Below are 11,657 nucleotides of genomic sequence, written 5' to 3'. Positions count from 1 at the left end.
TGGAAAGAAGGGAAAATGCCAGAGGAGTGTGTGAAATCAATATTAATAACATTATACAAGAAAGGAAATAAGCTAGAATGTAAAAATTATAGAACAGTTGCCTTGATAAGTCACCTTGGTAAAGTGATGATGATCATATTGACAGAAAGATTGGGAACACATTTGGAAGCATACCTTGCAGACGAGCAAGCAGGAGTTAGGAAGGATAGAACTACAATTCAACAGATTTTGACAATGAGGTTAATAGCAGAGAAAGCTAAGAGAAAAAACAAAAACATATATACTTGCTTTGTTGACTCTCAGAAAGCATTTAACAGTATTGACCAGAAAGTGACATTAGCAGTTCTGGAATCCTATGGAATTGATAAAAACTAATTGCTATATTAAAAGATGTTTACCAGAATGCAGTTGCAGCAGTTAGAATATGTGATGATTTGGGGAAATGGTTTAAAACAAGCAGAGGTACTAGACAGGGAGACCCAATATCACCAAGCATTTTCATCGCACATTTAGAAAGAGCAATGGACAAATTGAAAGAAGATGCCAAAGGAATATCTGTACACGGAATGAGAATTAACAATCTGAGATTTGCAGATGACATTGTTATTATTGAAGAAGACGAAAGAGAACTACAAAAACACTGAAACTGTTAAATGAGAAAGGGAAGAGATTTGGACTTGTTATGAACTTGGAAAAAAAAAGACTGGTATTTGGTGAGAAGAACATGAAACAAAAGATACGAGTGGATGGAACTGATATAGAAAATGTAGAACAATTCACATATTTGGGAAGTAAAATGACATATGACTTGGACTGTAAAAAAGAAATAAAGATCAGGATTGCAAAGGGAAGAACAAATCTGAAGGCCATGGATAACATCTGGAAAAGTAAAGTGATCAGCCTGCAAACAAAACTAAAAGTACAGTACTGGAAACATGCATCTTTAGCAGTGTACTATATGGATCTGAAGCATGGGTAATAAATAAGAAATCAAGAAAAAGAATTTTGGCATTTGAAAGAACTTGTTATAGGAAGACTTTCTGTATGGGTACAGAAAATCACAAATGAAGAGCTCTATCGGAAGATATAACCGAAAGAGAATCTAATGCAGAAGATTATAAAACAGAAGCTGCAATTATTTGAACACATCTGTAGAATAAGTGAGGATGCAAGATAAAGGCATTTATGTTTTGGTATTTTGGATGGTTTAAACAGAAGAGGTAGACCATACAGAGAATGGATAGATGATATAAAGGACTGGTGTGGAATGGGTGTACAAAAACTACGACACTGTGCACTGGACAAAGAAAGGTGGAAGAAGATAGTGAAACAGACATCAACGGAAAGTGAGCCCATGGTTCATGATGATGATGATGAATTATCGTTACACGAAACAAATACACTGCGATCTAACGCCGATATTCCTTTGCGCTTGTCATTGCTGTTGATACGAAATTTTTATTATTGGTGTTTGTTCGTAGTGAGGATGAAATATTTTTAATAAAGCAATTTTTAATATGTAAATTTATTTATTAATAAATTCGTTACTGATTAGGAAAAAAAAAATATATATATATATATATATTGTATATGCAGTACCCCCACTTAAAATTTTTACCAGCCGCCACTGGATTGAACACTGTCTTGTATAGAACTAGTTGAGTGTTTTGACTAACTTCCCTTTTATTCCAATACAAATGTATTCAGTTGACTTCCTACCATACCAAATATACAGCAAATTAATTAAATGAAAAATTTCCACTCCGAAAAAATTCAGTGCAGAAGAGTAGGTAGGAAACTCACTCGTGGTAAAGGTGGTATGACTTCACATCACTTGCCTTAGTATCCCATAATGCAAAGCACATATCCTTATGGGCATGTACAATGGTATGCATTATGGGAAGCATCACTACCCAGACCGGTTTTGACCTTTATTAAGGTCTCTTCAGTGGGAGCCAGACCCAGAGGTGATACTAAGGTGGAGGTAATGAAGAAGTCATATTTTCATATACAAGTAGCCAAAAGGTGTCACACCTTAATAATAAAATACTCCGGATTAGAGATATTGTGATATTGCTTCCTCCATCCCCCATGAACTCTGAACATCCCTTGCAAATCTTTTTGCCATGGTACTGCTTCAGACTGACTCCTAAGCATATCATAAACACGTCTTGAAATTCCACGTATAACCCTTTTTAACTGGGGTTTTAACATGTTTTTGCTACCTCCCAAGTCCAGACCACATGATCACTTTCTCCATGCGGAGGCAATATAGCCATCTTTATGGACAGGTATTCTGATCCTATAACCAGATTCAACATTCTCCTATCCGAGTCTCCTCCATCACATTCTGCTTGAAATTATTATTTCTCGGTACATGTATAAATCCCATTGCCTTTCTCCCATGAGATTATTTCGTCTTCCAATCTATATCTCTATTTGGAATGCATATCTCGAGATTATTATTATTATTATTATTTGACACCTCCAGGGAATCCATAGACTCATCGAAGTAGGACACCTGCTCTACAACTCTGTCTCCACCAACTGACCATAACTATACCAACGACAAATGCCATCTACCACCGACCACCATCATTGTTATTTCCACAATTACAAACATCCATGCCCATGGTGGGATTTGAACTCACAGCCATTTGGCTGGAGAGCGGATATCCTAACCACTCGGTCAGCCAGGCTTATTGTGTAGGCAGAGACGGTGATCCCATTTAAGGCAATCACAGCTTGATAAGCTATGTAAGTTTAGCAATTAATCTTTGTACATGGATCATCTTGATTCCTGAGGTCTGATCGTGATAATTTTATTTCTAGTTTTACCTCTAGTTTTATTTTTTTTGTTCTATGGGCTTTGGTTATAAAGCAATCAAAGTTCAGATTATTATTTACAGTACTTCCCGTCATAGGCTTGTGTAACTCATTGGGAATGGTGTTTGCTTAATATGAGCCATGCCATCCAAAGATAGATCTAAGTTGGAATCTAGTTGCAGATTAAAAGGTTTTGTTGTTGCTGTGACCTGAGATAGTCAATCTCTCACATGGGCAAGCAGGGTTTTCTTGGTCCCGTAAACAGTGGCGGCTCATGGCTTGAAATCGTGGGGGTACTGCAACTTTCGAAATATACATACACCTTGTAAGTATAGTGTATACGTGTTTGGATAAAATATCAAAATTATGGTAAAAATTAAAAAAAAAAATTAAATATGGAAAATATTGTTCATTATCGATAAAATTATACAGTCTGGTATAATTCAAAATTACTTAAAAATAAAATATATTCTTCCTGTTTTGTTTCATGAAAAAATAGTGTTTATTATCGATTAAATTATACAGTTTAGTATAATTCAAAATTACTTAAAAATAAAACCCATTACCATAACCCCAATAATGTTCTAAAATAAAAACTGTAAGAAATGTTATTTCTTTAATTGTCATGTCAAAATATTTAAAGAGACGGAGTAAACACGATAAACACTACAAACACTCTACTACTGGCGCAAACTGCACATAAACAATAGTAGAACTGCGCGACGGACTGTGCCTCATTATGCTAATAGCTCGCATCCCACTATAACGTGCACTGTGGTAAACACAGTGCTGCTAGCGTCCTTCGTCCTCGTAAGTGCTACAAGATGGATTTTTATTATTTTGTGTACGAAATAATAGAATTGTATAGGATTGTTGATGATAAAATGAAATAATACAAGCAAATATAAATAAATTAATAAATATATTTATATATCGAGAAAAATTGGGAGTGCTGCAGTTCCTCAGGGCCTATGCACGAGCCGCCCTTGCCCGTAAACTTAACTGTAGAACTCTCAGGGTTTCAGACAATAACATGTCATGTTAGGGTTAGGGTTCATGAGATGGCAGCTCTTATTTGCCAGTATCTAATTTTAAGCAACCAGTTGGTCACTTAAAATTAGCGACCAACTGTTTCAGATTGTCTACCGGTGGAAGTTCAACTGCCTACTCAGCGCCCAAAACTTACATAGTGCTAAAACGACCTCGCCTACTACCTATAAGGGAATAAAAGGATTACCGGAAACTACCTTCCAAAAACAGTACTCTTTTACTTTGGTCATTTTTGCACTTAATTATTATTGAAGTTGCTTTTCTATGCCAGCAGCAATTTCATTACTGCTGGCATGCAAAATTATGTATTGTATAGCACTGCTTCTTCTGCACATAAGATAATTGTCCTTGCCCATATTACTACGTCTTTGACACAGGCAGAGTTCCACCTTACAATTGTTTTTCAATTGTTTGACTACCTCTAAATACACTGCTCAACAAAATTTACGGAACAAATATTTAACATGAATTTGTTATTATCATCAGTGTCTCCCAAGTGGAATATTTGACTTACAAAGAATTTTTGTATAAAATTGTTAAGTATCCATTAAAAATTGAGCTACCGTTCTTAGACACTGCAAATTACTGATGCCTACGAAAACACGGATTGCAACAACATCACATCGTTCCCGTTATTTCGCTTGCTCAGTGGGTTAGCCTCTTGTCCTGTATCTATCTTCAACATGACAAGCCATAATTGTTTAGATGGCATGCCATTGGACAAATTGAAAGTGGATAGTCACTGGCAAAGGCTGAAGATCGGCTTGATGTGTCAAGTAATGTCATCTTGGCATGAACAACACAGCTTCAGAAGATAAGAACCATGATAACCAGAACTGTCCGCTAACTGCCTCTTGAGGTTGTACTGCACAGGTAAAATGTATCAACTGGCCTGTGTTAGGAAGGCTCAATCCAAGTATACTGATATGCATATAAGCCAGCAGTATGAACCCTATCAACTTCAAGCCACTGTAGTGCTCGACGAAACTAGTATTATGAACATGTAATATAATCCCTCCTCAAAAAAAAAAAAAAAAAAAAAAAAAAAACCGAAAGTTTGTTCTCTGATGAGTTCAAGTTTCGCCTACAAATGGATTCTAGATGGTTCTGCAGAAAATGAGGAATGCAGTATATCATCACTTAAACATCAGAGAATGTTACACAGTGAATTAATTCTCATTTGCCGCAAAAAAATTATCGCAACCGAATCCTAATCGTATCTGTATCCCAATTTTCATCTAACATTTCAGCAAATTCTCTATGATATATTATTGATTTTTATTGTCTTCAGCTATAAATGCATAACCTTATACTTAAAAACATTAAACTGATGTTCATTGACACCCAAAATGGGCATTAATGAGGATCGGTATAGCTTTGCAGAGTTTAGTCAATTTGTGCAAGGCTGCTTGCCTTGAACAGCATACCATTCAAGGCAGCCCGCAAAGATTTTAAAGCAGAAATGTTTCCTTATCATCCGCAATTAATTGTTATTATTTGTGGATGATGTCATTAATATGCATTAATATAACTTGTATATTAAACAGATTTGGTCCATGACAGAATCTTATATGCCACCAGCCATGCTGGCCTGGTTGGCTGAGTGCTCAGCATATCCGCTCTCTAGCCAAAGGACTGCGGGTTCAAATCCCGATATGGGCTTGCATGTTTGTGAGTGTCCTACTAACCAGTATTACTGTATGAGTGTTGTGTCCTTGTGCAGTATGACCTTTGATGTTTTTGCAGCATAAAAAATCCAGAAAAAAAAAACACTAGCCATCCTCATTATGAGCAAAAGTTGTTTGTTGCACGTGTCTGCAGATGAATCATATATTAGGGGGATATTGATAATTTTAGTAATTATATTTAGTTATTTCTTACTTATAATTATTATTATTATCTGTCACCTACAAGGAGTGCAAAGACTCAAATATGGAGGATACCTACTGTACAACTCTCCGTCTCCTCCACTCAATCCACCAACTACAGTGAACCCATCATCTACGCCAACGCCATCTACTGCCCACCGTCATCACCACTAGTATTTTCACAGAGAATCACAAACATCCATTCTCACGGCAGGATTAAAACCTGCAGCCTTTTGGCTTGAGTGTGGCTACGATAACTACTCGGCCAACCAGGCATTAAAAAAAATCATCTAACGCTATTTTGGTTCAGTATAGAGAGCCAGCGAGGCCGTTTTAGTCCTATCTAACTTTTGGAGACTGAGTGGGCAGTTCAATCTCCACTGGTAGCCAATTAAATATTTTTAATGCTCTGAAAATAGTGTGGGTTCAATGGCCGATTTTCTTGAGTTTACGGGACATAAAACCCAAGTTTCAGGAAGGAAACAAAAACAACTTTCCCATGCCAGAGTAACTCGGGAACAGATTGAAAAAAGGCTTAGAAAATATTCTTCCAGTCAGTGACTACACTTGAACTAAGTCTTTCTTCGTGTGGGCAAGCGTCGTCAAGTGAAAACGCCACTTCTACTGAGCTACATATACTCTTACCAACCACCCATATGTTGTGAAATTTAATACTGGATAGTGTTTTTTTTTTAAAAAAAGTTTTAATACGTGGAACCGATGCGTACAAGGAAATGGTGGCCAAGTTTATCATGAGTGAGCTAGTAAAACGTAAATTCATTGTTAAGAGTAAACGGGTTGTATTACGAAAGCGTGAATGGAGAGAGGGAATTTGTTGTAAATGTTTCGTAAGTGTGCCAGTGCAAGAAATGCAAGTCGTGTGGAAAGCGGGAAAATGAATTGAATGTTTTTCGTTGTGCCAAGTAAACTATCGCTGATTGGCTACTGGTGGAGAATGAACTGCTCCACTCCTCAGTCTCCAAAATCTAGATAGGATTTAAACGGCCTTGCCTACTCCCTAAAAGGGAATTAAAGGCTTTAATTATTTATTATTTGTGGCAAGTAAGAGCGGGAAATGACTATGGCAGGATGATGCAGTTGCTGATGTCATAGAGATGCTTATCAAAATTGAGGTCAATGAAGATGAGTTGTTCAGAATATTGAAAAATGTTAATGTGTCCCACTGCTGTGTTCACAGGATATGGCATGTCGGTCCGTGTACTGCATGATGTGCAAGAGAACTGGCATTGCCTCTCATGAAGTTGCTCAATAAAATACCAGCTCTGATAGGGTTACAAGGAAGTGGAAAGAGTATAAGATAGTTTCATTGCATAAAGGCGGCTGCAAGACAGAGCTAGCAAACTACAGACCGATTAATATGTCAGGAGTGGTTGATAAAGTATAGGAAAAGTTGGTTAAAGCTATAATCCGACATTAAGTGGATAGGGATGCGATACAGTATATTAGTCAGCCCTGCTTTGTAAAAGGTATATCCTGTCTTAGTAATTTATTCACATTTTATAATAAAGTTATAGCAGAATTGGATAAAGGAAATGGTTACACCATGATATTGCTCGAAATTTTAGAAACCTTTGACAGAATACCACATGGAAAACTATTACAAAAGTTTCAGCAGATGGAATAAATAGGAAGATGTAGTAGGAGTCTCTGTTTAGCTGTAGAAGTGGTGAGCGCACGAAGGAAGACTTGGGTTCAAATCTAGTCTCTGACCAGAGCAAGATTTTCTAAGCCTTTTTTCGACCGGTTCCCGAGTTAATCGCTCTGTCACGGGCAAGCTGGTTTTTTATTCCGTAAACTGAGGTTTTCGTCACGTAAACTCAAGAAAATCCACCGTCGAACCCAGACAATTTTCATACATTAAAAATACTGTATTAGGTTTAGGGGCCACGGGGTGATTGCACTTTTTATCCGTCCCTTCACTGCGTAGCGATTGAATTAATGATAGCTTTGGGCTAGCTACCTCTGATTGTCTACCAATGGAGATTAAACTGCCTACTCAGTCTCCAAAAGTTAGGACTAAAACGGTCTACTCCCTATCTAGGTATAAACGGAGTTAGCTGATTTTGATTTATAGTAGTAATATGTAGGGTTCGTATACATCCCGTATTTTACGGGATTGTCCCTTATTACGAGTTTGTGTCCTGGCGTCCAGATAAAACTCTTCAGGAAGCAGAATTGTCAATTGTCTTATCAATTGACAATACGGACATGTTGCGAGAATAGCGCAACTAGCAGACGTTGTAATAACTAAGCACAGCTTATTTGATATGACACAGATCTGTTGAAACGTAATTAGTTTTATTATTTTATATGCCTTTAAAATGCCGAAGAGAAAGTGTGGTCTCACATAAAATCTAAGGACTGAATACCCTTTTATTGTACCATGTAATTGTGATGGCAAAGTCGACAGGAAAGTGAAATGTACACAATGTAATGCAATATTCAGCATACAACGGTCTGTCAGACATCATACAGCACATCGCTACGAAGAGATACAAATTAGCAGAAAATGCAAGTGTAAGTAGTAAAGTGTCAGATTATTTTTCTAAAAAAACAATTGGTGAAATGGAAAGAAATCTTGCAGCTAATGAAGCTACATTTGCATATCATGTATGCATACACAACCAGAATTTCAGTTCGATGGACTGTACGTCGAAAATAAACTATATGACAAAAAGTTCATTTGCAGTCAAAAGAAGACTCAAGCTATAATTGTGAGTGTATTAGCACCTTATGCAATGACATTATTTTCAGAAACGAACTTGAGAAAGCTAATTATATGTTAATAATGATAGACAGTTCTAACCACGGTGCTTTGAAAATAGTTCCAGTTCTAGTTCGATGCTTCATACCCAAGACCGACCTTCTCTATAAAGAAACCTTTTGGGGTCCTAAAATATTTTTCAAAGATAAAAATTAAAGGATTCGAAATAAACGTATTGTAAAACCTCTTACCTGCAAATGATTTTGGCACAGGAAAACAAAACAAAAAAAAAACACGTTCCAAATATAATACGTTTCCGCAAATGTGTACCGACTGTGCCCACTCGATCGTGGGGCCCGGGTGCATTGCACCCACTGCACCCTCGAGATGGCCGGCCCTGTTCATACCAGAAGCCATCGAAACTATGGTTCTAGAGTTTTCAGATTTACCGTGTGAAACTGCAGACCAACTTACAGAATATGTATGACAACTAGTAACAAAGTGGAATATTGAAAAGAAAGTTGTTGCCTTGTCAGCAGATAATACTAATACAAATTTTGTGGAAGTTCCAGAAGAGGAAAGAACAATGTTTTTCATAAATTGAAATCAAAATTGAATCGTACATTGATTGGAGTTGGTTGTTCATCCTATATCATAAATAATGTTATACAATGTGCAGCTGATACATTGCCCATGGACGTTCAAGCTGTCATTGAAAAATTATATCGGCATTTTTATATCTATACTGTTAGAGTGCATACACCCAAAGGTTTTTGTGACTTTTTAAATACTGAGTACAAGTCAGTGTTAGTGCTCTCAAAAACGCGATGGTTGTCCCTGTACCATGCTCTAAAAAACGCGATGGTTGTCTCTGTACCATGCTCTCAAAAGGATGAATGAGATGTACGAAATTCTCAAATCACATGCTCTTTCACTTGATAAATCACCATTGCTTCAAAAAAATTTCTTTAGTAATTCAGTTTCAGAGCTAATAGCCACATTTCTTGAATGCCGATCTGAAATGTTTCATGGAAAAATTTGTGCAACTGAAGGTGAGAAAGTCACTCTTGCTGAAGCAAAATTCATTATTGAAAGCCTCTTATAGAAACTTCAGCAGAGACGAGATAATGATTTTGCTACAAGGAAAGAACAGTCCTTCCTGAAGGCATTAAATGAAGATGGACTCATCACTGAGAAGAATTATGGTAATTATTAAAATGAATTTTATAACACCTGTATAGAATACATCCAAGAATGGTCTTCTGACACTCTTACTTTTGAAAGTTTGTCTTGGATTTTATTGAAGAAATCAGAAGCCAGTCTCAGTTGGAAAAGTATGCAGAAAAGTGTAACAACTATTGATGAGGTCTGCCCAAACACAAAAATCAATGAAACTGAACTGTTTGATGAGGTGATGATCTTGAATTTGCAATTACAGAGAAGAAAGAAGAAATTAAAGCAAAATCTACAGCAGAAATTTGATATGAATTATTCAACAGTGTTGGAGTAAATGAATTAATAAATTTGAAGAAGATTGTTGAGTTCTTCTGCTGCATTCCTGGCACAAATGCTAGTATTGAAATGATATGGACAAACGAAAAGAATGGGTTATCTGTAGAAACTGTGAAAGCTATGCTCATTGTTAAAATGTTTTTCAATATGGACTGTGTGGAATTTCATAACTTGGTAAAACATAATCATTCTTTACTTGAGAAAATACAGTCATGTGAGAAGCATATCACAGGAAAAGATCAATGATTTAGTATTGTTTAAAGTTCAATTTTAAGATTGCTATAATTAATTAAATTCTTTTCCTTTGCTGATGTTCGTAAGTAAGAAAAGAAAAAAACATGTTGGTTTATTCAAACCGAAAGTGTCCCGTATTTTTGTTTCAAAAATATATGAACCCTAGTAATATGGGTAGGGGCCGACAGAGAGACACCATATAGTATACAATGGAGTGGAATCTAGAAGAATGAAGATGATCAGTGGTGTGCTTCAGAGTTCTGTGGTAGGGTCATTGCTCTTTAATTTGTATATTAATGATATAGGGAAAGATTTAAGTGAAGATATTCAGATGTTTGCTGATGATGAAACTATGGAGCCATAGTAGATAAAAGTGATGTAGATATCCTACAGGATGATTTTAAAAAATTGGCGTTGTGTGCAAAGGCTAATGATTGTCAGTTTAATGTTGCAAAAGGTAAGGTTATGTACTTCGGGTTGAAAAAGTTAAATACAGTGTATCGTATTAATGGTATTGGATTGCAAGATTGATGATGCTAGGGACTTGTAGATAATGAGAGCAAAGAATTGAAGTTCTCAAAATCAGCTAACGCCTATTTGTTCCCGTATAGGCAGTAGGCGGGGCCGTTTACCCTATCTAAAGTTTGGAGACTGAGTGAGCAGTTCAATCTCCACTGGTAGCCAATCAGAGAGATAGCTGGTCCAAGGCTATCACTGATTCATCGGTACGCAGTGCAGAAGGCGACAAGCTAGTGTCGCCATCTCGTGGTCCCTAACCCTAACGCAATATTTTTAATGTCTGAAAATAGTGTGGGTTCGACGGTAGATTTTCTTGAGTTTACGGGACAAAAAACCCGAGTTTCCGGGAGAAAAAACCCGCTAGCTTGTGCCAAAGATCGATTAACTCGGGAACCGGTCGAAAAAAGACTTAGAAAAATTTCCTCTAGTCGGCGACTAGATTTGAACCACCAAATCCTTTCTTCGTGCGGCCAAGCGCCGTAGAGTGCAAACGCCACTTCTACTGAAGAATTGAAGTTCAGAGGGCATATTGCAAAAGTTGATAAAATAGCTCGAAAGATTACTTGGATGTTGAAAAACACGTTAATAAGTAAAGATAAGGAAGTTAATATTCTCCTTTACTACACATCTTTGCTACTCTCCACAGATTTCGCCACCCGGGTTTCTTGGGGGCCCAGGAGGTCGTAGAGAAGATCCAGAGACGAGTGACTAAGCTGATGATGGGTCTCTGTAGAATGCTCCATATAAGGGCAGATTGAAAATTAGTGGGTTACAAAGTTTAGATAGTTGGAAAAGAGCGGGCATGATAGAATTTTTAATATATTAAAGGGGATTGATAAAATTGATACACTTTTTTTTTTTCAATATATGAGAGGAAAAAAAAACCGTCGTGCTTACCACGCAAGTCAGCGCCCAAGTGTCTT

This window comes from Typopeltis vanoorti, chromosome 26, assembly GCF_054136105.1.
Source record: "Typopeltis vanoorti isolate ZY-2024b chromosome 26, IOZ_Tvanoo_1.0, whole genome shotgun sequence".
Taxonomy (NCBI): domain Eukaryota; kingdom Metazoa; phylum Arthropoda; class Arachnida; order Uropygi; family Thelyphonidae; genus Typopeltis; species Typopeltis vanoorti.
Note: the sequence above shows the minus strand (reverse complement) of the source record.